General features: G+C 39.4%; 1 long non-coding RNA gene across 2 annotated transcripts; it reads right to left on the bottom strand.

Annotated features, from left to right (window-relative positions):
• Positions 1-8,299: 8,299 nt before the first annotated feature.
• On the bottom strand, positions 8,300-25,149 carry LOC119258693 (uncharacterized). 2 transcript variants are annotated; one of them, XR_008554118.1, is made up of 3 exons: positions 24,815-25,149; positions 16,695-16,772; positions 8,300-8,329 (listed from the first exon to the last, which is right to left on the bottom strand). It is a non-coding gene; the product is annotated as an uncharacterized LOC119258693 (long non-coding RNA). The 2 variants fall into 2 exon arrangements; XR_005128284.2 differs by lacking the exon at positions 8,300-8,329 and adding an exon at positions 15,715-15,793.
• Between the last annotated feature and the right edge of the window lie 1,677 nt (positions 25,150-26,826).

Raw genomic sequence — 26,826 nt, 5'->3', positions numbered from 1 at the left:
ACAAGAACTGGGGTGTAGGCCAGAGGTGTGGGGGTGAGAGAATTCACCAGAGACAGAGTGGGGAGCAGAACAGGTGGATAGACTGAAATATACTGCTGAGGGGAGCAGTGGGTGAGACAGGAGAGGTCTGCTGTGCCATGTAGGTCAGCTCCCTGGCCAATGATGGAACTCATGCTGCAGTGGCTGGCGACAGCTTGACAGCACTGAGACTTTAACCCCTGTACCACCTTGAGTTGTTTGTTGTTGTTTTTTTATTAAGCATATTATGATGGGGGAGACTATCTGGAAAAACTATTGAAAGCTTGGAAATGAATGGGAAAAAGATTAATGGGTAACCTCAGCCTTTCCATCTCTTTAAGCTATTTTACAACTAGGTAAATTGTTTAGAACTAAGAGCAATGCAAATAACACTTTTCTGCTGTTATGTAAATTATGTCTAGTGGAGTGACAATCGCTTCTCATCCCCCTCTCCTCGTGTAGAAAAAGCCAGATTTCAAATTTTAAATGTTTTTTTGGCTATTCTTGCATGTGTCCCTTCCATCCAAATATATCTGATTTTAATATTCCTTTTGGCATTTTCACTGGCATTACATCAAATGTATAGATTACTTTACAAAAAGATACCTTTATGGAATTGAGTCTTAATGTCCAAGAGTAAAGTATGCCTTTCCATTTATTAAAATCTCTTGTGTCCTTCAATTTAATACAATTGCATGCTAGCGTTTAAATTTTCTTTTAAATAAACCTACACTTTTTAGGTGTATGTCTGAGTATTTTTTGGATTTCCTGCTTCTCTAAATGGGTCCTTTTCTTCCAGCCCCAGAAACACAATTCATAATTAGTTTAAGCCAAGCAGGATGGTCCCATTTCTCTTTCCATTCTGTGCTTTTCCAGCCGACTGAAACATGAGGAGACATAGGAAGGGTATCCCTCACTGAACTTTAGTAGATCATACTATCTGCTCAGTTCTTATAGCACTTACCTTTCTACTTTTAGATTACTGATTGAATTCCTGACACCAATTCTTCACCTCTCTCTCACTTTGCCCTTGGACTCTGCAGATTCTTTTATCAGTACATCAACGGTAGACTCTTCTCCTTCCCTTGAATTTGGGTTAGCCATATGACTTATTGTAGCCAATGAATGTTAGAAGAGCTGATGCAATTAGAAACTTGAAAAAGTACTTGTGTGTTCTAGGCTCCCTCATTTCTATTTTATTTGTCATAGAACATGACCAGGCTAGTCACCAGTGGAATGTGACAGCCTCATGAAGTTGAGTTGAATCATCCCAGCCAAAGTCACCATAAACCAACTAGCCTCCAGTCAACCGGTTAGTTGACCAGAGACATGTGAGATCACCAGAATGACCTAGCCAGCACAAAGCCTCATGACAGTGTGTAAATGGTTTATTTACATCTCTAAGGTGGACAGTAATATGTCACTCAGCAATAGTTACATGATTGTATTTCCATATGCGAGTAATGAACAAGCAAAAAGAGAAATTTGTAAATTCCCATTTACATTGCACCAAAAGAATAAAATACCTAGAAATAAATTTAACCAAGGAAATAAAAGAACTGTTCACTGAAAACTATAAGACACAACAGAAGGAAATTGAAAAGATACCAAAAAATGGAATATATAACTAACTCATGAATTAGAAGAATTAACATTAATAAATGGTCATTATACCTAAAGCAAAATATAGATTCAATGCAGTCCTCATCAAAATCATAAGGGAACCTTTTTTTAAAAAAGATTTATTTATTTAAGCATTCAAGTACTGGGGTACAGGCCAGAGGTGCGGGGGATGAGAGGATTCACCAGAGACAGATTGGGAACAGAACAGGCAGATTGGCCGAAATACACTGCTGAGGGGAGCAGTGGGCAGGCGAGACAGGAGAGGTCTGCCATGCCATGTGAGCCACCTCCCTGGCTGGGGATCAAACTCATGCTGCAGTGGCTGCGGAGAGCTTCATAGGTTGTGTCTTAATCCCTTGAACCACCAGCGAGGCCCATAAGGGAACCCTTGTACACCATTGCTGGGCAAGCAAATAGGTGCAGCCACTATAGAAACAGTAAGAAGATTCCTCAAAATTATTAAGAATAGAAATATCATATGATCTACTAATACCACTTCTGGATATTTTTCCGAAGAATATAAACTCCCATGTTCATCACAACATTATTCAAAATAGCCAAAAGTTGAAAACAACCTAAGTGCCAGACCACAGATGAATGGATAAAGTAGATATGAAACATATGGATAGGTAGAGTATAGAATATTACTCAGCTATAAAATTTAAGATAAAATGCCACTATTCTCAACAACATAGATGGAACTAGAAGGAATTATCCTTAGTGAAATAAGTCAAACAGATAAAGACAAGCACTATGACTTCACTCATATGTGGTAGATAAAGAAATGAATAAAGTAAGTAATAAAGCAAACTTGTAAACTGTAAGAACAAAACATTGTTAGCAAAAGGGAAGTAGGAGGCAGGGGTGAATAAACAGAATAAATGAGGGTGAACTGTGATGGAATGAAAACTAGAAATCCAGTAGTAAACATAATGCAGTATATACAGATACTGATTTAAAAGGCGCTACACTTGAAGCCTATATAAGGTTATACACATATATATTCATATATGTACATATATATGGCTTTGTACAGAGAAAGTTATTTGATACATACACCTTTGTAAGTATGTATATTGCTTTTTCTGTGTCTTTATATATCTTCGACTCCAATTTATAAAGAAGAAATCATGATATTTATATTACCTGCTACTATTCTTTTTATCAAGTCTATCATTCTGTAAGTTTTATATCATCCTCCCTAAGTGCTTGTAATTTCTTTGAGCATTGTGAGTTCTTTGAAATCTTGGTGACATGTTTAGTCACTATCTTATCTGGTCAGTTTTCTTGGGAGGGTCCTCATCTTTTTTTTCCTGTTCTTTTCCTCATTTTTGTGCTGCAATATAGACTGTGAACTCATTCCTTTTTATGATTATTTGTTTTGAATGACATGAGTTCTTCCTGGATCAGCAGTTTTCAGGAAGTTTCAGTTGAGGAGGTTGCAAGGTAATTTTGAGCTAACTATGGGGGTGACGGGGAGAAGGATAGTGGGAGCAGGGAGGAGTTGCCATAGCTTCTACTTGCTAGATAGCAAAGCTAAACAACCATAATCTCTCTTCTCCATCCTGCCTCAGTGTCAGGATGCTTACTACCAGGATATACCATTTATGTTTCTTATTCATTCCATCTCCTCTCCCATCCTCTCCCCCAATAGTTTATATATTCACCTGTGGTACCAATAAGATTCTGGGAGATATCTTTCTCCAGGGGGCCAAAGCCCCCTATTTATATTTATCCAAACTAAATGTGGTTGGTTTAGTCTTTAATGTATCCCAGCTACTTTGGGATGAGATTTGTCTGAGATTTGTAACTGCAGACATCCTCTTTAGGGGCCTTTTTGGACACTATTAATATCTGAACTGAACAAACAAGTCGGAATGGCTAGTTTACTATCACACAAAGTAGATTTCAAAGCAAAGAAAATTGCCAGGAAAACAAGCAAACACAGGAATGGATACTGCATTCAGTGAGAAGATTGTTTTAGTCTATTGAGGTGATCATATCATTTTTAAGAGAGAGAGTATGGTTAATTATTTTGATTAATTTTTTAATCAATTTCTTTCCTTAAAGATGTCCCATTTGATCACAGTACATTACCAATTTTATATATTGTTGGCTTGTTTGTTAAATTTGTTAATTTTTGCATGTATGTTTATGAGGGATATTGAGCTGTAGTTTCCTGTCTTTGAATGTCTGGTTTCTTGTGTTTGTTTGTTCTTAAAAAGCTCTCAGCAAACTAGGATAAGAAGAAAATTTCCTTAGTTAATAAACAGCATCTACTAAAAAACCTATAGCTACCAGCATATTTAATGGTGAAAGACTGAATGTCTTGCCCTAAAATCAGGAATAAGACAAGGACATGTGCTCTCTTACAACTTCTATTCAAAAGGGTACTGCAGTTTCTAGTGAATGGAACAAGGCAAGAAAAAGAAATTAAAGGCAAATAGGTGAGAAAGGAAGAAGTATAATGTTTTTATTGATATTGATGTGACCACCCATGTAGAAAACCCAGTGAAATTATTCCAAAAAGCTATTAGAGCTAGCAGATTCTTTTTTTTATTATTTTTAATTTTTTTACATCATTGTTCATTTTCAAACAATATTTGCTTCCCCCCACCCTCTCAGGTGGAGTCCTCACCAATGCACCCACGCACAACCAGCCCAGTCCCTCAGCCCTCTTGGCCCCTCTCCCCTCCTCCCACCCACCTCTCCCCCTCCTCCCTCGCAGGATAGAGTTAGCAGATTCTTGAAGTACACAAGAACAATATACAAAAATAAGTTGTATTTCAATTTACTAACAATCAACAATCAAACCTTAAATTTCAAAATAATGTCATCAAAAAAATGAAATACTTAGAGATAAATCTGACCAAAGATGCGACTTTTACACTAAAAAGACAAAAGAACACTAAAAAAGATCCTAGTGAATAAAGAAATACATGTCATTTCTGGGTTAGACAATTCGATATTGTCAGGATGCCAAATTACAGCAGGCATTTTTGTAGAAATTGACAAGCTGCTACTAATATCCTACTAAAATACAAAGGACACAGACTAGCAAAAACAGCTTTGAAAAAGAAAAACAAAGTTACAGAGTTAGCACTAATGATTTCAAGTTTAATAAAAGATTACAGTAATTAATAAAGTATAGTATTGGATCCAAGGGACCGGGGGCAGGGAGGTGAGTAGGAAGAATCAAGGAATCTGTCTCCCAACTAACAACTGTGGCAGCATCTATCTGCTGTAACTATTTAGGAACTCTGGAGTTTACTGAAGGTTTGCAACTCTCAGAGAAAATCTTGGATGGTAAGAGGTGCTTAATTTTAATCAACTTCAGCTCTTAACACACTATTAACCACCCCATCTTCCACACCCAGCCACATGGCAGGCAGTTGTACATGTATTCCTGGAACAGCTTCCACCCAGCTCCTAAGAGTCAGGGTGAGCAAAAGGAAGCCTGCCCTCTGATTCCAAATTGCTGCTACTGATCACAATATACACTGAGAGGCAGCACTGTTCTCACACCACCAACCATCACTGTTGCAAACCTTTCTGGCTAAAGTGATTTCCAGGGACTCTACAGCAGTTTGTGCTCATTTGCTCCTCTTTTCATTTTTCACTCTTTCCCTTTTTAGGAGCCAGACATTACCGACTAGGACATTCTAAAACAACTGAGTAGACAGGAAAAATCAGAAAGTACCATGCAGGCCCAAGGAAAGGTGCAGCCTCATAAAAGACCTATGAAGACCTTAAATTGCACCTCCAACTGCGTTTTCACACAGCCTACAACAATTTCAACACATTTAAATATGTGTGTAAGATAGAAGGGGGGCGGGAACAATCCAATTTCCAGAGATACCACCTCATTACATTCAAATATCCAGCTTTCGAGATAAAAAAATTTTCAGAAAGCATGCGAAGAAACACAAATGTAACACCCATTCAAAGGGAAAAACAAATCAACAGAAATTGTCCTTAATGAAGACTTAACAGGGTCTCCCTGGTGCCGCAAGGGGTTAAGCACGGCACTATGAGCCAATCCACAGCCTCCTCAGCATGAGTAAGAACCCTGGCTGGCCAGGGAGCTACCCACATGGCGCAGCAGACCTCTCCTGCCTCACCTGCTGCTCCCCTCAGCAGTGTATTTCAGTCAGTCTGCCTGTTCTGCTCCCTGCTCTGTCTCTGGTGAATCCTCTTGTTGTAGAGCAACCCGGATACAAAACGGGGTGCCTGACTGTGGGTCCTCACCCGCACGCTTAAAAGCACTTATCAATGCTCTACTGCAGGCACACGCGAAAGGTTAATAAAAGGTTTATTTACAAGGGAAGGGGAAATGAGGAAATGTACAGCTCAGTGAGAAAAGTGGGTGACAAAGTTTTAAATGACTCCTACCTGATCCACCAATCAGGAATCCCAAAATGGCACTCTGAGAGCTGGCCACCAGCCAGGAGCCCTGAAGCCAGGGGGCGAGAGATAGCGAGCCCGCCCAAGGCCCACGTGTTTGGTTTTTATATCCAACCTGGCTGCTTAACTCCACCCTCAGGTCCCAGCCACCCTCCCTTTGGTGGTGACGGGGTTTGTCTTTCCCAATGTCTTGATGACTTTGGTCTGGAGTGGGGTGGGGTCCACAAAGCCTGTATGGGATTAGCTCAGGATATCCTTTCCCCATAACACTCTCACCCCTCACATCTCCCCCCCAGCCACATCTCTGGCCTGTACCACAGCTCTTGTATTCATAAATAAATAAACCTTTAAAAAAAAAAAAAGACTTAATAGATCCACTAGACAAAGACTTTAAACAACCGTCTTGCCTGCCACGTGCTCCAGTCGGCCAGTCTGCGGCTGCCCCTCAGGTGCGGTTTCTTGCTACCCTGCAACCTGGTGGTGGGGAGCTGCAGGGCGCCGGGCGTGAGGCCGCTGGTTGATGGGGGCATGAAAGTCACATCACTGGAAAGAAGCCAGCTGCACCCAAGCTCCGCAAGGAGGGTGGACACTCAGGGAGACGCAGGACGGCGCCGCCACCTGGCCGGGCGCTCCCTGGCCTGGGCCGCACGCGCATGCGCAGCTCGCCCCAGCCCGCACTACCTGGGCCCGCAGCGCGCTCGCGCTATGGCCCAGGCTGATGACGCAGAAGTGCGGCCGCTGGGCTGCTGGGGGCCTGGGGTGCTTCCGCCAACACTTGACCTGGCTGATGGAGGTCACTTGTGTGCTTGACCAGGGCAGATGTCACTGGCAAAAGCTGACCAAGGAGAGCCAGGTGCTCACCTGGCTGCCCACGGCCCACAAGTCTGCTTCCCTGTAGGGGGATGTGAGACTTTCCACTCTAACTCTCCTCTTTGCTGTGTGGATGTTAAACCCATGTCACAAGAGAAGGTAGAAAACGAGAGAGCCTCCATCAGCCAGTGCTTAACCTCACCTCCAGTGAGGTTAGGACCAGGGCAACCCAGCTGAAGTCCTTGCATTCCTGACCTGGGACGTTCCTGTCGTGCGCCCAAGCGAGAGTTCCTCCCCTGTGTCGTGCCAGACTCCGAGGCCCGCACAGCCACTGCACCGTAGAGGGACCCGCACGGACAGGGAGCAGTGGACTTCCTTGACCGTCAGAGAAAAGGGAGGCTGGCCTCTCCCTGACGCCCACCCTCTATCTGCCTGGCTCACCTCTCGAAGACCATGCACACCCACCTGCAGAGGCCTTCATTACAGCGAGCTTAGAGGGTGTGATCTCGCCCACTTCTGGAAGAATTTGAGGCGAGATATTCGTTGATCTTTGAAGGTTTGGTAGAACTCACTCGTAAAGCCATCTGCTCCTAGGCTTTTGTTTTTTTGGGAAATTTTTGATTCCTCTTCCAATTTCCTTGCTTGTAATTGCCTTGTTGAAGTTTTCTTTCTTCCTGATTGTCTCCGCAGGTTGTATGCGTCTAAGAATTTGTCTATTTCTTTTAGGTTGTCCAATTTATTGGCAAGAGATGTGCATAGTAGTCTCTTATGAACCTCTCTATTTCTGAGATGCCTGTTGTAACTTATTTTCATTTCTGAGTCTATTCAGTAGAGTGTTCTCCAGTTTTTTTCTTAGTGAGCCTAGCTGGAAGTTTGTTTAATTTTTTCAAAGAATCGGTTTTGGGTTTCATTTATCTTTTGGACTTTTTTATATCTATTTCATATATTTCTGCCCTAACTTTTATTATTTCCTTCCTTCTCTTGGCTTTTAGTTTTGTCCTTTCTTTTCTAGTTCAATAAGATAAAAGATTAGATCATTTTTTAGTCCCCTTTTTTGAATTTGCCAGCTACTATAGCCTTTAACTCTCAGTTAACATCCCAATTGAGATCCCAAATCTCAATTGAAACATTGCCCTCCTAAATTGACCTTTGGAATTTATCTTATTTCTACAATAATAAACTTAAGTTAAGCCAATGATTTGAGAGAGGAGGAGGTAGAAATGGGGGAAATGGAGTAAGGATTGGGAGATACCTAAGATATATCAGACTGCAGGAAGAGTAGGTCTTGTATAAGTCAAGGCAGGCTGAGCTATGCTGCAATAATAAATACCCAATCTCAATCTCTAACACAATAAAGAATTATTTCTTCCCTGTGTAATTGAACTGGAATGTTCTTTTCCAAGGTGTGGCTCAGGACCCAGGCTTCCTTCCAATTTTTGGCTCCACCATCTTCAACATACAGTTTCAAGGTAGCCTGCAGCATCCAGTCGGCAGAAAGGGGACAACAGGTAAAGTGTACATAAGCAATCATTCCTTCTTTTCTTTTAACTTAGGTAATTTTCTTTTAATTTGAAACACTGTATAGGTTTCAGGTATACAGTTTCTCACCTCAGCAACGGTATATTTCACAGCACCCCCACCACCAAATGTTTAATCACCATCCTCCACCAAGCTAATCCTCTCCCCTTTTACCTTTCTAGTAATCACCGCTCTGTTGTTGGGGTCTAAGGGTTTATTTTTGTAGCATTTGATTGATTGCTTTAGCTATTATTTATATTCCACAAATGAGTGAAGTCATACAATGTTTCTTTTGACGTATCTCAAAAGGAAATTATCTTAGTATAATCCCCTCTAGTTCCATCCATGCTGTCAAAAATAGCAAGATTTCATCTTTTTATGACAATAATATTCCATTGTGTTTATATACCACATCTTCTTAATCCACTCATCCATCATATACATTAACATTTATATACATTGTGAATGTATGTATATAAAAGTATACAGTGTTTACAGGAATACTTTATATGATTATTGGCTCTGTAATGTTTCAGGTTATATTCTCAGAAAGAGAAACAAAATGCCAAAAGTTAAAGGGAAAAATATACAAACCATGTTATTACCATATCTTGGCTATTGTAAACTGTGCTGCAGTGAACATAGGCATGCATATAGCTTTTCAAATTTGTGGGTTGTTTTGGTTTTGGTTGTTTTGTTTTGTTTACTTTTTGAGGTAATATTGGTTTACAATGCTGTTTGTGCTTTACAAGTATAGGCTCTCCCCCTTCTGGTGCTGTTACCACACCACACCTACCACTGTGACATGCATAGTCCTCCAATTGCTAGCTCATATGGTAGTTCTCTTTAATTTTCCAAGGATCCTCCATACCACTCCACAGTGGCTACACCGATTTATTTTCCCACCAATGAGGCAGAAGGATTCCTTTTTCTCCACATTTTTGCCAACATTTATTATTTCTTTGTAGCCACTCTAACCAGTGTTAGAAAGTGTTGAAATCTCATTATGGTTTGATTTGCAGTTTCCTAATGATAAGCAATAGAGAACATCTTGTCTTTAGTGGATAGTTCTTCTACCCATTACAAATTGTATGATTTTTATTGAGTTGTATGAGTTGTTTATCCACTTTGGCTATTACCCCCATGTCTAATATAGTTTGCAGATATCTTCTTCCATTAGTGTGGGGTTGCCTTTTCATTTAATGACTTTCACTGCACAGTAGCTTTTTAGTTCAACATAGTCCCATTTGTTTATACTTTGTTTCTCTTGCTATTAGAGATGAGTCCATAAGACATCACTAGGGCTAATGTCAAAGAGCTTTTTACCTGTGGTTTTTTTATAGGTTGAGTTTGTTAAGATAGTTGTTGAGAATGACTTTTGCCAATACATTCATGTGAGGCCTTTAGTTTTCCTTCCTGATGATATCTTTGCCTTTGGTGGCAGGGTAAAACTGGCCTCAGAGGCTGGGTTGGGAAATGTTCCCTCTTCTACTTGCTGGAACAGTTTGTGAACTGAATTTTAAATTATCTGATATGAAGATTAGAACCTTTATTTTGCTTATGTTTCAATTTTCTGGTATACTACTGCCAACTCTTATTTCTAAATAAATGGAGCATTTATTTAAAAATCTTTCTTTAAAGTATGTTTTAAAAGAATATTTTTTAATTCCAAAAAAATTATTTTTAAGATTCCAAATAATCATTTTTTTCATTCATAGTTAAGTAAATGCTTAGAGTTTTTTGAACAAATTGTCAATTCAGCTTTTTGTTATTTATTCATATATTTTATTTATTTTACATTTTCAGATATATGCAGAGTTTTATGTTTAGGTCATTTCAATACGATATACCATTGCTTAGATCAGTGCTGTCCTATATAATAGCCACAAGCTGCATATTGCTATTTAAATTTTTTTTCCATTTTTATTGAGGTAAAGTTGATTTACATCATTGTATTTGTTTTAAGGGTTATATATTCAAACCTCTACAAATATGGGTCTTCACACCCACCACCAGCGTCCTAATAATCCTCCACCATTCAATTCAATTTTGAGCATTCACCTTTGTCACAGACTTCCCACAGAACATTGTATGTAACATAACACTGACTTGGGGAAAGCAGATAGAGGTAGACTCAATTCATACATGCCTTTCCATTATGAACCTGATTATGAAGCTGAGGAAACTTTGAGTTGAGTAAGCCATTGAGTTGTGTAGGAACAAAATAGGAGAAAAGGGAGAGATGGCCATTTGTATTCGTGGTAATCCTTCTATGTGTCAGATGCTTCACCTCACTGACTCACTTAGTATTCCTATCTTCCCAACCAATAGTTCCCATAACCATTTTATAGATGACAAAACTGAGGATTGAATTGTTTCCTACCACTCAAAATGTGTTGTCAGACCACCAGCATCAGCATCCCCTGGGAGCTTGTTAAAAATTCAGAGCCTGGGGCCTCCCTGGTGACGCGGGGGTTAAAGTCTCAGCGCTATCAAGTTATTGCCAGCCACTACAGCACCAGTTCAATCCCCGGCCAGGGAGCTACCTACATGGCATAGCAGACTTCTCCTGTCTCACCTGCTGCTCCCCTCAGCAGTGTATTTCAGTGGATCCGCTTGTTCTGTTCCTGACTGTCTATGAGGAATCCTTTCCCCCACCCCTAGCTCTAGCCTGGACCCCAGTTCTTGTACACATAGATAAATAAAAATATTTTCTTTAAATGCAGAACCTCAGGCTTCACCTTAAATCAACTGAAGCAGAATCTGCATTTCAACAAGATTCCTAGGTGATTTATATTCACACTAAATTTTTAAAATCACTAGTGATTTTCCCAAAGCCAAAATATATAAGTAGCTGTGCCTAACTCCAAAGCCTAGGCTCCTTGCTCTACAGCTGCAGCAGAATCAGATTGAATGCACAATGCGAGATAGTAGAAGAGTTTATGTTGTAACAACAGATATCATTTTTCCCATCTGTTGAAGAGTTACCATCATAAAAACCAATTCTATCAGAAAAAAGAAGGTGCTTTGAACACCTAGAATAAAATAAGTTCTAAGATAAGAAGTTTGTCATATTAAACACTTTGAAATTTTAAAACCACTTCAAGTCCCAAATCCTTTATTATATAAGCTTTACATTTGTTGCAGTGAAATCTAAGCTTATTTCTGAGTGATGGTAACAGCTTTGGGCACATTCACATCTCAAACATCTAAGTTTATATGTCCATTCAGACCAGAAAGAGAATCCTACTGCACCTGTCACTCTTAACTTAAATGTGGATAACAAAGGAGAGGCTTTTGTGGAATAGTAATTCTTCTAGACCTGGGCCTAGACCTATAGAAAAAATGAAATCTAAATCACATTCAATTCACATAATTCAGATTCTGAATGGAAGCTCAATTTTTATAAAATCTAAAATTGTCCTTTTTTAACATTTATTTATTTATGCATACAAGAACTGGGGTACAGGTTAGAGGTGCAGGGAGGGCAGGGTGAGAGGATTCACCAGAGGCAGAGTGAGGAACAGAACAGGCAGATTGACTGAAATACACTGCTGAGGGGAGCAGCGGGTGAGGCAGGAGAGGTCTGCCGTGCCATGTGGGTTGCTCCCTGGCCTGGGATCAACTTCCTGCTACAATGGGAACTCGTGCTGAGGTGGCTGCAGGTAGCTTCATAGGTTTTGTCTTAACCCCTTGCACCACCAGGGAGGTCCTAAAATTGTCCTTTTAACATTGTTTCTCACACTGTTCCCCAATGACTTGTATTTTTCAATTTTAGAGGAAATATTATTGGTTTGCTTTGTTTTTTTAGAAAAAAAAAAAAGTTGATGTACTATCTAGTCCTGGTGCTCTGGAGATGAGCCAGAATGTTCTGCTCTGTGGGCTTTAAAGAGCTTTTTTAAGAGTAAAACCATAATATAACTCAGTATCGTAACTGCTCCTAAAGACTGCAAAATCCTCCCCAGAGAACATTGCATACTGTACTCTTCTTGCTTTTCTTTGGAACTTTAGACTATGGACCACTTCAGAAAAAGCTTCATAGATAATTAATGCAGGCCCATTCGCTCACTTAAAAAACTTAGCCTCGATTTTTTGGTTATTTAATTCTCCCAGTAAAATGTATTTGTTTTTAAAGCACCAGTTTTATGAGGACACATTGTACTCCCTGATGCTATGGAGTCCTTTGCATCTTTTCCCAGCTGGCAGACTCTCTATATGACATCCAAGGGATGAGACATTTAGAGCAAGAGATTACATCCACTGATTTGTATTAGCAAATAAATCCTTTGAGTTGGTCTTGCACCAGGCCAGGACACCTTCTGGGGATTTGGGGCTGGGAGACATTGAGTGAGGGCAGTGAAGTAGGTAAATATGATTGAAAGACAAAATGTTTAAGAGCTGTTAAATACGGCACACTGGGCTTTGGTACTACTATCACTAAACTGCATTGCTTTGCACCAATCCTAATACCTTGTTCAAGCCTGTTTTCTCATCTGTAAAATGGGACAAATATCTATCTTTCAGGGTTGTTGTGAGAAGTAAGTGAATAGATACACAGCATTGGCATGTAACAAAAGGTGATTATTATTGTAAGCCAATTTAAATCTTTCTTGAAAAAGAGAACCTGAAGTTTAAAAAAACTTCCCTGGCTGTACCTCTCCTGCCTGCCTGTGGCTATGCAGGTGCTTCTCTTCACCAACCTCCTCCCTTTGCAAAGCAGCAGAGGCAGCTCCCCTCCCATGCCCGCCTGCCTGTGACTATACAGGCCTCTTTTAACAACCCTGTCCCTTTGAGGGGGCAGTTCTTTCTACCTGCTTGTGTCTGTGCAAGCGTCATTTCTTTCCCTTCCCTTTTTATAATAAACCTGCCCTTTTTGAGGGGTGTGTGTGTGTGTGTGTGTGTACGTACATATATATGTATATATAACTTCCAGAACTTTTCCTGGACTTCTCTGTTCTTCGATCCCTCTTTTTACCCTTCCTTCCCCAAACTGACCTGCTATCACTATAGACTTGTTTTCTTTACCTAAAATTTTATAAGAATGAAACCATATAGTATATAGTCTTTTTAGATTGACTTCTTTCACTCAGCATAATTCAGGCATCACCTTTATTGATTGTATCAACAGTTCATTGTCTTTTATTGCTGAGTAGTTTTGCATGGTATAGATACAGTATCATTTGTTTGGCTAGTCACCTGCTGATGGAAACTTGTGTTCATTATCTTTTGGAACTGTAAATAAAGCTTTTTGTCTGTTTGTTTTTGTAAACAAATCTTTATATATTTCCTTTTTTCTTGGGAAAATAAATATCTTGGAGTAAAATGGCTGGATCACAAGTAGATGTATGGTTTACATTTTAAGTAACTACCTGTTTTCAAGTGACTATACCACTTTACATTCCACCAGCCATATTGGAGGGTTCATATTCTTACAAATCCTCTCCAATACTTGGTATAGTCCGTCTTTTTTTTTTTTAAAGATTTATTTTTTTTTATTTATTTATTTATACAAGCACTGGGTACAGTCAGAAGCGTGGGAGGGTGAGAGATTCACCAGAGCCAGAGCAGGGAGCAGAGCAGGGAGCTGAGCAGGCAGAAGGACCGAAGTACACTGCTGAGGGGAGCAGTGGGCAGCAGGAGAGGTCTGCGCGCCATGTGGGACCCTCCTCCAGTGGCCGGGGAGCAGCCGGGGATCGAACCGGTGCTGCAGAGGCTGTGGGCAGCTTCGCAACCCAGCGCTCAACCTCTGCGCCACCGGGGAGGCCCATAGTCAGTCTTTTTAACTATAATCTGATAGGTATGTAGTGGTATCTCATTACAGTTTAAATTTTCATATCCCTAATAAGTAATGACTTTCTCCTAGCATTTTTATAGTTCTAAGTTTTACATTTAGGTATGTATGTGATTCACTTTGAATTAGTTTTTATATATGGGCCCAAGTTCCTAGACAATTAGAGAGACAGAGAGAGAGAGGGAGAGCGAGAGGGAGAGAGAGAGAGAGAATGAATGATAGGTAGAGCTTTAGATAGATGCCTAATTATTCCAGTACCATTTGTTGAAAAGGCTATCCTTTCTCCATTGCATTGCCTTTGCACCAATGTAAAAACTCAATTGTTCATATATGTATGGACTTATTTCAGAACTCTCTATTCTGTTCCATTGTTGTAATTGTCTTCATGCCAATACCACATAGGTTTGTGGTATTGTTTGATTACTATAGCATAATAATTATGATTATAATCAATTAAGTTGGAAAGTAGCCCTCCAACTTACTTATTTTTTAATGTTATTTTAGTTATTCTAGGACTTTGGCATTTCCATATGAATGTTAGAATCATCTTCCCAATTTCTACCCAAGTAGTCTGCGGAGATTTTGATTGGAATTGTGTTGAATCTCTAGATTATTCATTTGGAGTCAATCGACCAATTTGGAGGTAGTTGACTCAGCTGAATAATATTGAGTCTTCCAGCCCATACACAGGTACATCTCTACATTTGTTGACATTTTCTTTATTTCTGTTAGCAATGTTCAGTAAAATCCAGTGGACATATATTTTACATATTTGGTCAGATTTACTTCTAAGTATTTTATATTCTTATACTATTGTAAATAGTATTTTGTTTTTTTGGTATATGGAAATACAACTTTCTGTTTTGATAATTCGTAGGGTAAGGTAAAAAGTATCAGGCTTTTCTGCCCTCCAGCCATTAGGATAGATGATGGATCCCTGCGGTCCTGAATGCATGCCTGATGGCGGCCACCTGGAGTGGGATGTGGGCATTTGTAGATGGGATTCACCTGGGCTAAGACTGGGCTTTTAAGGGCGGTGTCACGGGGACACCAGCAGAAACCAAGAATGAACAGAAGCCAAGAGAAGAAGAGAAGCAGAGAGAATGCCAGTGAGAGCCCAAATAGAGTGAGGATTTGCTGGGGGTTGGGAGGACTGCCAGCACCCCAGCACCCCTGCCTGCCATATGCCTGGTAAATCTAAATAAAAGACCTGCAAAAGCCACTGAGGGCTCCAGACCTCCTCCTTTACCCAGTCCACTGGATCAGAAAACCTGCTCAGTGCTCATTCCTGCCCCTACATAAGTCAATGTATCTTAAATATTTAATGTATAAAATCTGACATGTAGCAAGGATATATAAGTGTTTGACAAGCATCAACAATATATGATAATGAATTAGATGGATTAAACATTCTCACATTTTAGAAAATGCGAGAATATATATAATACATGGTTAATCTGAAAGAAGAGTGAAAGAATAGAGGCAGAAATAACAACAGGGTAAGGGATATCCAAAATATTACTTATCCTGCAATGAATCTGGAACAACCTTCCACCTTCAGCTGAAATGTAAAGCTTCTGGGTCACCACTCCTACCTTTAGTGAAGTCTTCTAAGGGTAATGTTTTAAACTAAGAGAGAAATAGTAGTAGTAGTTTTAGTTGCCTTAACCTTGTCCAAGAGAGTTTCATAAATGCAACCAAATTATGATGCCCAAAGAGAGATTGTGCAAATTAACATTGTATTTTAATCAGTTCAGGCTATTATAACAAGAATAACATAAACTGGGTGACTTAAAAACAAAGAAGTCCAAGATGAAGGTGCCAGCAGACTTGATGTCTAGTAAGGGCCTGCTTCCTTGTTTGCAGATGGCTATTTTCTTGTTGTATCCTCACAAGATGAAGAAGAGAGGACACAAATTCTTGTGTCTTTTTATAAGGTCACTTATTCTATCCTTGAGGGCTCCACCTCAGGACTGAATTACCCCCCAAAGGTCCCAACTTTCATTCCATCACTTTGGGAGTTAGAATTTCAATATATGGATTTGGGGTGAAGGCACATAAACATTTAGTTTATAGCACATGATCTTTCTGATACTACAGAGAGTACTCTAGTACTTCTAGTATTCTACTAGTGTTCTAGTACTTTCTGATGTTTCAATTCCCTAGATGCACTGAATTCACTCAAAAGATATTTATAAAGATGCTATTACTATTGGCATCTCATTAAACAATTTTCAAGTTAAAAATTACCTTTTAGGGCCTCCCCATTGGCACAAGGGGTTAAACACTGCACTATGAAGCAATCCACAGCCTCTGCAGCATGAGTTCGGTCCCCAGCCGGCCAGGGAGAAACTCACATGTTGAGGCAGAGCTCTCCTGGCTTGCCCACTGCTCCCCTCAGCCATGTATTTCAGTCAGTCTGCCTGTTCTCTTCCCCACTCTGTCTCTGGTGAATCCTCTCACCCCCTACATCTCTGGCCCATACCCCAGCTCTTGTATAAAAATAAATAAATCTTTTTTAAAAAATTACCTTTTACTTGGAGGTTTAAGATGATGAACTCACTTCCTCCATTGGACATATGAATAGCTATAATGTAGAACACTCTCCCTGAAAAAGATTTGAGAATTGACTAAGCAGCTCCTCCACAATAAGGGACAAAATAAGTAGGAGAGATAAATACACATTTTTACCACCCTTGAGGCAGAAAGCTGGAAGGAATCTCACAAATACAAATATGTTCCATGAAGAGTAAGTGGATTATGTCCACATCAGACACCCCAATCTCTGAGACATGCATCAGAGACACAGGTCCCCCCCAGTATTTCTAGCATTGAAGACCAATGGCATTAGACGCAAGAGGCACTGAAAAATGTAAAGTTTGCTCTTAAGGAGCAAGCATGTAGATTCACTACCCCTGGGTCCCAGTACAAAAATAGCAATTTGAAAAACCCCTAATTTACTAAACCTAAAGTGTTTTCCAGGAGAGTAAGTGTCGGTTGGAACTCTCTCCAGGGACTGAGGCACTGATGGGCACCATTGTCACACTTATACTCTACTGGAGCCAGACCCACAAGGCACTATTTTAGCATTGCTATCTTGCTAGAGCCAGAGGATATAGCTTACTCACTACCCCGTCAGGCCAGCCTTCCAGGTATCACTGATGCTGCTGGGCTCCCCATACCACACACACAGGCCAATCACCACAAGCTCTCAGGGAACACAGGTCAGGAGACACTATTTTTGACCCTGCCCTTGATCTTGATGCAGCTCACAGGTACCTCCCAGAAAGGAGATTATACACTCACTAGGAATATCACACTTCCTGTTTTCAAAATATACTACAAAGTTATAGTAACTAAAACAGTATGGTACTGAGCCCCTCACCCCCCAAATTAGACACATTAGACCAATAGAACAGAATAGAGAGCACAGAAATAAACTCCTACACAGATGGCCAACTAGTATTTGACAAGGAGGCCAACAATATTTAATGAAGAAAAGATAGTATCTTCAATAACTAGAACAGGGAAAACTAGACAATTACATGCAGGAACAATGAAATTAGGCCCATATCCATTCACAAAAATGAACTGGATTAAAGACTTAAAACAAGACCAGGAGTCAAAAAATTTTCAGGAAAAACGCTCCTCAGCAATGCTCTTGGCATTGGTTTTTTGGATATGACATTAAATACACAGTAACAAGAGTGCCTCTGAAGGGCTAGCATGTTGAACCTATGGGAAGAAAAGCAAGGTTTAATTTTTTTTTAAATACAACATAAAAAATGGCTTCAAAAAGAGCTGTGGTCATCGTGGATAAAGGAGCTGAGATGAAGACTGTCATCTCACTAGATGCCAAAAGAGGAGCTGGAATTAAGGTCACCTTTGTGGGTCTGGCTGGAAAAGACACAGTGTAGTAAAGACAAGATGTTGTCATTTGTCCTGAGGCCAGTATAGAAGATATAAAGCCAGAGGGATGGGCCTCCCCAGTGGCACAGCGGTTGAGCGCTAGGTTGCGAAGCTGCCTGCAGCCTCTGCAGCGCCAGTTCAATCCCCTGCTGCTCCCCGGCCACTGGAGGAGGGTCCCACATGGCACGCAGACCTCTCCTGCCGCCCGCTGCTCCCCTCAGCAGTGTACTTTGGTCCTTCTGCCTGCTCTGCTCCCCACTCTGGCTCTGGTGAATTCTCTCATCCTCCCACGCTTCTGACTGTACCCAGTGCTTGTATAAATAAATAAATAAATATTAAATAAATAAATAAAATAATAATAAAACCAGAGGGACCTAACGACATGGTGGTTCTGCCAAGAGGTAAGCAGGGTGTACAGAATTTATCTGCATCTGCTTCTATGTAAGAGGTGCTGAAGGAACAAGAAACGCTTCGGAGCTAATACCTGCCCAGTCCTACCCTCCATTGGATCAAGAAATGGGCTTTGGAAGCAAAGTTACGACACATCCACTTGCTAAAGACAAATGTGAATGGAAGTCATGACAACTACTCGGAGAGTCACTAGAGGACTACCTGATCCTCACCAGCAAGATCCTAGGACTGGCTTTGAGTTTTCCTTGCAATTTTTGAAGAGTAGAGGTAGAGAAGATGGCTTATCAAGTAAAGGAGCTACTTGCACTTAAAGATTAGAGCAGAAATATTTGATCAGGAGTAAGAAATAGAACATTCTTCTAAAATTATGTACCTTTCAGATGTCTTTCTGATGTAGTTGGTAATGGTAATGCATTATTTATTATCTTCATGGCTTATTAGTAGATAACGAACAATTCAAATGTACCTCTTCCTTAAAAATTACCCCAGAATTAAAGTCCAGAGATAAGAAAAATGCTAACATCCTACACAAACATGATATTGTTCTAAGTTCTGATATTCTGAGTTTGTAGACATAGAAGGAATTGAATGAGTTTGGCAGCTCTTTTATTTTCAACAGATCGCCAGTTTGAAAAACAATCGCTATGTATTGCCCTAAGTCAGCACACTGTTATATCCTTCTTCGGCAGTTTTAGGATTTCGAGCTCCCCAGATCTGCTTAAGTATCTTTCTATTCCAAGCCAGTTTTACTTGGATACCCTATAAATAGAATCTGCGTAGGCATTTTGTGTACATAACTATTTGAAGCACAATGCTGACACCTAGTGTACAGACTGAGCTTCATTTATTGTTTTCCTTTCCTCCCTCCCATGTATAATATCTTAGCAATAGCAAACATTTATTGAGAATGTGCTATGTATTAAGTATTGTACTAATAAGCACTTTAAGCATACTTCTCTTCATCAGCAACAATTATTTATCATCATCCATATTTCACAAAAAAAAAGGTGGGGGGATGTTTAAAGAGCTTAATCAGATTTTATTATTACAGAAGTTAGGATTCAACTGCCGATGTCTAACTGGACCAGTAGTATTCAATCACTCTTTTTGAAGGAATCAAGTAGGATTGCTCTATTAAATTGTTAAATTGGTTCATATATGTTCACTTGGAGTACAGGTTTACACAGACTTCTTTCAAGATTATTTGTGAGAGTTAAGGCAAAAAAAACATGACAAATCTGAGATCTGAAACTTTGCCAAACCCTTGATTTAATTTCTCTCTTACTTTTTTAAAAGGTTGGTTTATTGGTTTGTTGGTTTGTTTGTTTATGCATACAGGAACTGGAGTGTAGGCCAGAGGTACAGGGGATGAGAGGATTCACCAGAGACAGGGTGGGGAGCAGAACAGGTGAATATACTGAAATACACTGCTAAGGGGAGCAGCAGGTGAGACAGGAGAGGTCTGCTGTGCCATATGTGAGTTAGCTCACTGCCAAGACTTAAACCCTAGGCCACCAGGAGACCCTTAATGTCTTTTTAATGGCAGGATGTCAGCCCTTGCTATCTGATTGTCTTCTCATTCTCCCTCTGAAGGCAGAGAAGAATCTCTTCACAGAGACTTCTGGGCAGATTCTGGTGACCTCTGGGCATTTCACAAAGGAGAACTCTTATCCTGTAAGTAATATACACTATAGTGTGTTCTTTGTGGTATTCCACAAAAATATTAATATTTGGCAAGTTTTAATATTTGACATCCTACTTGAATATGTAAATTCACATAGGATTCCCAGACTATCCTCAGAGAGTTCTACCATCCCTCGAGCTACCTTGTTTCTTCTTCAAGATCAAGTACTCCAAGAAGCCAGATCATGTTCCTTTCTCATATTTGAAGGCAAAGGCTTGACATCTAGTGGGTACTCAATAATGTGCTAGATAAATTAAAGTATGAGAATCTGTTATTTCTTTTCTAACATTGTTTTTTGCACCTTCCATTTAAAATATTCAAGTATTTGAGTTCAGTTGCTTAGTACCTGCCTGATGCTAAGACTGCAGTTTTGAGTGTAATTCCCAAATGAGCTGCTGAACTTCTGAGAAAACCTGGTTTCAGGCGTGAAGCTGTCTCACTGCTGTGGCACTCACTGACTGCCTCAAGGGCTCATTCAGGAGGAACTTTTTTCCCTTCCTCCTTTTTTTCAAATCTGATAAGATGCATCAACTGTTTTAACACAGTGGGAATAAAATTGTTAGAGAATTAACAAGCTCACTGTCAAGCATTTCAGTTCGTTTGATCAAGCATAACCTGGCTGCTTCCAGGGCTTCCCTTTTAACTTTCTTGGAATAGTCTGTAATTAAACCTTTGTATTTAAACCTTTGTAATTAAACCTGAAAGGAACCTGTCAAAATACTTTTACCAGTTCTTCTAGTTTTTAATTCCCATTTGCAGTGTCTAGTACACCACCACATTAATATTTGACTCTGAAACCAATTCTTTACAACTATGTATCCCCAAACTGAGCTTTCATTTCCCCCTTTGGAATGAGAGAAGCAAGTACTTCCTAAGTACAGGCGTGGACATCATTTTGAAATGGTTCTCTAAAGACTGACTTGAAACTGGCAGTGTTGTTCTTTTAGACTCTACTGGAAAAATGCCCTCTACTTTGGATGCAGAATGTCCTGCAATCCCTTTCCAGAAAAGATCATAATAATTAGGTTTCATTTGACTAATAACTGTTGTTTTCTTGTTTTAAGGGCCTTTTAAGTAACAAAGTGTTGATTTAATGCCATGTTATTTCTAAAAACGTTGGACAAGTCCAGAGATAGAAATATGGCCTCCATTTACAGCACATCACATTCTATTCTACCACTGACTTACAGACTGTTCCAGGAGAGTAAACTCCTTTGCCTGAAAATTGCTGATACTGAAGTATTGTTTATTTTCTCTCCCACTTTTTTTTTTAAAAGATTTATTTATTTATTTATTTATTTATTTATTTATTTATTTATTTATTTATACAAGCACTGGGTACAGAAGTGCGGGAGGGTGAGAGAATTCACCAGAGCCAGAGTGGGGAGCAGAGCAGGCAGACTGAAATATGCTGCTGAGGGGAGCAGCGGGCAGCAGAAGAGGTCTGCGCACCATGTGGGACCCTCACCTGGTGGCCGGGGATTGAACTGGCGCTGCAGAGGCTGTGGGCAGCCTCGCAACCCAGCGCTCAACCGCTGCGCCACCAAGGAGGCCCTCTCCCACTTTTCATTCTGGATAATCGGGTCTCCAATTAATTCAGTGTATAATCTGATATTAATATCACAGTATATTTTTCATCTAAGATTTTCATTTGGAAGTTCTTTCATTTTCATTTTTGGAAGTTCTAGTTTAGCTTTGTTGTGTGTGTGTTTGTTTTTTTTCCCAAGGATTTATTTTTGTATAGAAGAACAGGGGTGCAAGCCAGAGGAGGTGAGAGGATTTACCAGAGACAGAGTGGGAAGCATACAGGGAGATACACTGAAATACACTGAGGGGAGCAGCAGGTGAAACAGGAAAGATCTGCTGCGCCCTGTGGGTAGCTCCCTGGCCAGGGATTGAACTCAGGCCAATGCATTGGTAGCGCCGACACTTAACTCCTAGGCCACCAGGGAAGCCCCAGTTTGGTCTCTTTTTTATCTCCCACTTCATTGTCCTGTTTTCTTCTATATAGAGTATTATTTATGAGGAGTTTCAATGTCCTTGTCTACTAATTCTATCACCTCTGGGATTTCTGTATCTCCTGTGGATTTCTCCACCTTTGGCTGCTATCTTATTTTTCTGCCTCTTTACATACCTGGTTAAAAAAATATTCCTTTAAATATGCTTAGATTTTATTCTGGTGTGGATATTTAGGGTCAGTTGGATTGAGTCTTGCCCTTAATCTGAGATTCTGAGGATTCTTCCTCAGAAAAATGTCTTTCCACCAGGCGATAGAAACAAACTACTCCTAATTGTGTCAGCTATGGAGGCCATTATGCCTGCTCCTTTGCAGACTTTCTGGTTTCAGATCATTTCCTCTTAAACATGACAGGTTAATACTCACCCACTCAAAGGGAAACTTTTACACACCTCAAGCCTTTTCTCTGTAAAGCAAACTTCTGATCTAGTACGTTGCTCAACAAACTCATTTTGGCTTCCCAAAACTCTGTTCATATATTGGGTTGTTTGGATCCCCTTATTACCGTGAGACAAGGGAACTCTCTCCAGGCTTCAATCCGGTATAATCATACAGCTGAACTGTTGGTTTCCCATCACTTACGGATGCCATTCCTGCAGAGCTGCCCAATGTCTGAAACTGTTGTTACATTTTATTCAGTTTTCTAGCTGAGGTGAAAGAGTAAGTATAATTCCTAGGTCTCTCCTGACTTGAAGAGAATATCAACATAATATAGTTTTGAAGGAAACCTTGGCTAATATAAGGGACCAGAACTTTTCATATATAGTATTTCAAGATGTGTACAGGTTTTGCCTACTATTTTGGTCAGTTATATTTTAGGTCTAGGGATGTGAAAGTACGTTTCCATATAAATTAATAGAAATAGTATTCCCAGACTCCAAAATAACCCACCAAATCATGTCAAATAAAAATATTCTACTTTTGGATAGCAGGGGAAACCTGTAGAAAAAATATTTCAATAACTTCAATAATTTCAAGAAAATATTCCTATAATTTTTATAATATTTATATAATTATAGTTATATAATTATATATTTATATAATTTATATAATACATATAAAAATATTTCAATAACTTCAATAATTTCAAGAACTTACAATTTTGAAACCTGGTGACTACAGTTAATAATATGTGTTCTATACTTGAAAACTGCAATTAGTGTTTTAATGTTCTCACCACAACAATATGTTGATTATGTGAAGGGAATAATGTATTAATTAACCCTATTGTGGCAAACATTTTGCAGTATACACATGTATAAAATCATCCCATTTATTATAAGTCTTACACAATATTATATGTCAATTATATCTCAGTAAAGACACTGGGAGGGGAGAAAGAAAATCACCTATTCAACAATAGGAAAATTATTGAATAGCGATATTTCAAAAAGTTCTAGGATGATAAAAGAAATATTATCTATTGTATTTTCCTCCTCTGTTCCTGGCAGAACTAAAACAAAACAAGTATAATCACAAACTTCTAAAATCCATAACTTAATGGACAAAAGAGGAAATATCTGGGAAAGGTCAGTAAAGACAAGTCATAGAAAATAAATTTAGGAAGAGGGGCCTCCCTGGTGGCCTAGGGGTTAAGCTGGTTAAGGGGTTAAGCTGCAACCTATGAAACTATCCATAGCCACTGCAGCATGAGTTCGATCCCCGACCAGGGAACTACCCACATGGCTCAGCAGACCTCTCCTGACTTGCCCATTGCTCCCCTTAGCAGTGTATTTCAGTCAGTCTGCCTGTTCTGTTCCCCACTCTGTCTCTGGTGAATCCGCTCACCCCCCACGCCTCTGTCCTGTACCCCAGTTCTTGTATGCATAAATAAATAAATATTTTTTAAATAAATAAATAAATTTAGGAAGTTACAAGAGATCATCTGGTTACTTTAGGGTGGGTAGTTGTGGTGAGGAGAAAAATGACATGCCATCAGACCCTCACCCCAGAACATCATTCAGCCTCTGAAATGCCTCTGAAACAAACTTGTCATGGCCAGGAACATATAGACAAGGCCCAGAATTTCCAGGCATCATAAACAGCAAATGTAGTCACAGAAGTGCTGAAGTGCAATTTTGAATGGTTAGAAAAAAGGTTGGAAGAGGTCAGAGAGATGACTAAACAAAGAGTTCTTTAAGAGTTTTCCAGGAATTTAGATCTTATCCCAGGGATAATGAAACAGCATTAAAGAACTAAAACAAAAGAGAAGCAAAATCAAATTTTTCTATTAGGTAATTCTGGGTTAGTATGAATGAGACTGAAGATAGGAAGAGACTTAAGAGAGGAAGACTAGTGAAGGCCATTATGAAAGCCTGTAATATTCAAGCATTAAACAATTATTATATATGGAAGGTACACAAGACTTGGTATTTTCTAAAGAATTGTAGAAAGCAGAAGATATGTTAAAATGACCAGCAGTTGGGAAATACACAATTTTTCCAAAGTAAAAAAAGGGACATTTCCAGACATTTAAGACTCAGAAACCTGATATCAAGCCCTGCTCCTACCAAGAATCATCTTTATAATTTTTAGGACATTCAGGACTAACACATGGGATAATGAAGGTTCCCTTGACCCATGGCTAATATAAACTTAGTCTGCTTAGAAACTGTAAAAAATGATGTACCTTAAATGCTGTAGGCTAGGAAGCCTCCAAGACAACCCCAATCACATCTTGCTTCTTGATATTTAAGATTTGTGTAGTTTCTTTCCCTAGAGTAACCTGCTTTTAACCGACATTGAAAGGGAGTGTCATTTCCATGATTAGACTACAAGAGGTTCTGAATTCTGTCTTCATAGTGCTCCCTCCCTTGCTGGCTTTAACTTAGTTGCTATGTTAAGGAAGCCAGATTGCAACTTTCAGTCAGCAGCTAGTTAAGGACTGAGGCATTTAGTCTGTTACCCAAAAAGAATTCAATCCTGCAAACAACCACAAAAATGAGCTTAGAAGCAGAATTTTCTCCACTCAGGCCTTTGGATGAGCCTCCGATTCTTTTGATACTTTAAAGCCATATAAAACACCCAGGCGGCAGACAACCAACTAAGCTGTACCAAGTCCTTCCTGACCAACAGAAACTATGATAATAAATGTGTGGTTTTAAACCACTACATTTGTTGTAAATTGTTATGCAGGAAAAAGTAATGCATATTAGTTGGAGTACCTTGCACAACACAATGGCTTTCAGACTTAGAACTAAGTTTTCCCAACAAAGAGCAAATTTCTGTAAGCCCAGCTACTCTAGCATTTTCCTGAGAAGACAACTGTTACTGTACTGTCATGGCAACCTGATGAAATGACCTCATTTAGGAAGCACATAGTAAAAGATGAAAGCAGCCAAGATCTAGGACTTCATTATAGCATCATTTTGCCATTATCAAAGGTTGATAAAGAAATAGCCTACAAAAGAGCGCTGTGGGTGATTAAAACAAAGTAGACACTAAAGGAAAAGGATAACTTAGGTCAAGGCATGGTAGTCCAGTGTTTTCAAGTACATGAATATTGTTTGGCAAAGTCAGATTTCCCCTAGAGAGTCAAAAAAGAACAGATCTGAAATCATTCCTGCTTTGAAGTCAAGGTAATAAGAAGAAAGTTGACCTTTCAAAGTCTAAATAGTACAGCCTGGAAATGTTTTGACAGACATGGAGAAAGGATTCCCCACCATTCTGAAGACTGCACAATTCTTCTGACCTCCGCAGTCAAACCATACATATTAATAGAACACTCTACATCACTACTTGAAAAGTCCTGACAATTATACCTCATCCTACAATGAGGAAATCTTTGAGACACATTAAAATTTATTCTCTAATACTTCTCCAATAGAAAGTGATATGGGAGCAAAAGACCTTTGGGAAGAAATGGGAATAAAGAATATTGAAATTCCACATATTTCTTGAAACTTGAAATTGAGGTAACTATACACCTTTAAAGCTATTACTGTCAGAATAACAAGAACATGCTCATATCACTCAACTGTTCAAAATCTTTTTCCTCACATATTAGAACATGGTTGGGGAACTCCGGAACCATATTCTCTATTACCCAGTCAAGCTCAGAGCTTCTAGAATCTGCACATTTCAAAATACCACACAACAATGAAAGGCACAATTGTGAATCCTCTAGCAAAAATATGGAAAGCAGCATTGAGGTTCACAGCCACATGTCCTCTTACTATTGTAGTTAGAGGTAGTGGGTTAGTCAATGTAGTCATGCCAATGCACAGTAGTTTACTACTTTTATTAATGTTATAATCTTTGGTTCTTTAGAAAATAAAATATCTTTTAAAAAGTCCACATATATAAATTTAGTATGGATTTTAAGTTTAAAACAAAATCTCCCTTTTTATACTCACTATAAATTCTGCCAAAAAGGTTAAATTCTGTCAGAAATGTGCTAAGGACAACTTTTGAATGGTAACCACTCAAGTCCCTTAATGTACCCCTTTTAAAATGGCATAAAATACACTATCTAGGATATTAACAGGTGTACTACCACTTAACTGCACTAAATCATCCCCCAGTTAGCTTTAAAAGACTGGACTTTTCACAAATCAAACCACTGCAATCAGAGTTTGCAGAACCAGAACTTGTTTCACTTTTTGAGAAGAAGAGATCTTAAGAATAGAAAAAAAGTAAGGG

Source organism: Talpa occidentalis, unplaced genomic scaffold (assembly GCF_014898055.3).
Source record: "Talpa occidentalis isolate TD23 unplaced genomic scaffold, MPIMG_talOcc4v2.1 talOcc4.5, whole genome shotgun sequence".
Lineage (NCBI taxonomy): Eukaryota > Metazoa > Chordata > Mammalia > Eulipotyphla > Talpidae > Talpa > Talpa occidentalis.
Note: the sequence above shows the minus strand (reverse complement) of the source record. Positions and strands in the feature narration are given on the sequence as shown.